The sequence below is a fragment of the Lupinus angustifolius genome, unplaced genomic scaffold (assembly GCF_001865875.1).
Source record: "Lupinus angustifolius cultivar Tanjil unplaced genomic scaffold, LupAngTanjil_v1.0 Scaffold_230, whole genome shotgun sequence".
Classification (NCBI taxonomy): domain Eukaryota; kingdom Viridiplantae; phylum Streptophyta; class Magnoliopsida; order Fabales; family Fabaceae; genus Lupinus; species Lupinus angustifolius.
Window position 1 is genome coordinate 627,291 of NW_017727100.1, and position 1,961 is coordinate 629,251.

The window sequence follows — 1,961 nt, forward strand, 5'->3', positions numbered from 1 at the left end:
TTCTTCCTCTTTACGATCTCGTCACTGTTCATGTCATTTTCAACATTACAATAATGATTATTTTGAATAGAAAATTCTATAAACAAATAAAGAAACAACAAAGAGATATAGAAAAACTAACCTGCAATGATGCTTCAAGGGTGAACAAACAATAAGAGACACCAGATCAAATAGAACTATCATCGATGCCTTTGTCATTAGAGACATCTCACTCGTCTAGTTATCCAACAATAATAACATATCTACAAAATAAACAAAAAAAGATTTTAATACAACATCTTCAAAGAAAAAAATCAATGAACAGATCTACATGCATAAAATCATTTTAAAATAAGAAATTTTGAAATGGAAGAATGATATAAACCAAGAAGGGAGAAAAATGGTTGAAGAAAAGTAGAGTAATGAAATGAAGGAGTGAAAGAGAGATGAAGTTCTCTAATTAGTAATAAAATGAGAGAAAGTGAAAGATATAATAACAAATTTTATGGTGTAGTGGGGTGTGTCGGAGGTGGTAGAATTCTTTGAGTGAGAAAAATTTTGTTGTGAGTGTGACATGTGGCAATTCAAGGAGGTGATGACACATGTATGTGAGGAAGTTTTTTTTATTCTATAGGTAATAGATGTTTCCGAAAACACTTCCAAAAGGGGGACATGTTTTGTACTATAAAGAAATGGAAATGTGACAATATTATCACTAGTTATGTTGACATTTCAAATACCTTAAAAGGTCAGCAAGTAGATCAAGCTTACTATAAGTACGAAGAATTTATGAAAAACCAAAATAAATTTATTAACAGCCAAGCAAACAAAAAATATTTCAAATGCACTCTTAGATTTAAATTTCAAAATTAAAAATTTGACCATCAACATTAATTTGTTAGAAACCCAAATTGCTTATGGTAACACAAATAAACAAATAGTAAGGTTTCTAAGACAAAATAAGTAGAACCGAAATAATGAACATTGTAAAATTGTACACTTAAATAATAGAAAGGAATTGGATGTTTAAGCCTAAGGACAAAAGATAAGGTGGAAGAGAAACATGTTTGGACTCAACTTCAAGAAGATGAAAGACATTGTAAAAATGTGTCTAAATATATACCACTTCCACCATATATTACACTAATTCCCCTCCCTCATAGATTGATTAAGGAAAGCTAGACAAAAAGTTTGAAAATGTCTAGAAGTCCTTAATAAATTGTACATCCAACACATCATATTTTCACCATTTTGGTTCCAAATGCTATATTTTAAATACCAAACGACTTAAAAGATCAAACCAACATAAATATGGATGATCCCGTGATGGACCATCAACAAGAAGCTTCAACTTCTAAACAAAAAAAGGTCAAAGGTCATGGGAATTTAAGAACTACCATCCACAATATCAAATGATTGAAAGCCCTAATGACAAGATGAGGACCAGACCAACCTTCATAAATTTTGAACATTCAACTCTTATTTTATTTAATAAATCTCCACCTTGGCTAAAAGACTATCATAACTATTTTCATGTTGCTCTTCTTCATGCCCACTAGAGATTCTGGACATCAATCAAGTCCAGACAATGCCTGAACTTCGTTGTTGGAACTGGTTTCGTCATCATGTCAGCAGGATTATTTGCACTGGGTATTTTCTCCACTTTAACAATTCCTTTCTCAATGATATCTCTGATAAAGTGCATCCGAACATCAATATGTTTTGTTCTTTCATGATACATTGGTGATTTTTTATGAGATGTATAGCACTTTGACTATCACAGTAGATGGTTGTTTCTTCTAGTTGTATACCCAACTCTTCAATTAGACCTTTCTCCCAAATGGCTTCCTTTACAGCTTCTGTTACTGCGATGTACTCCGCTTCAGTTGTAGATAAAGCAACAATTGATTGTAGTGTTGCTTTCCAACTAACAGTACAACCACACAGTGTAAAAACATATCCAGTGAGTGATCTTCGCTTAT

The 1,961-nt window shown here is 32.0% G+C and overlaps 1 protein-coding gene across 1 annotated transcript in view; it reads right to left on the minus strand.

Annotated features, from left to right (window-relative positions):
* Positions 1-634: 634 nt before the first annotated feature.
* The window catches only part of LOC109340691 (peroxisomal membrane protein 11D-like), a 37,148-nt gene continuing 35,821 nt past the window's right edge, over positions 635-1,961 (minus strand). The window contains exon 10 of the transcript XR_002106825.1: positions 635-749. The gene's annotated coding sequence lies outside the window, so the exon portion shown is untranslated. The remainder of the gene's footprint in view (positions 750-1,961) is intronic.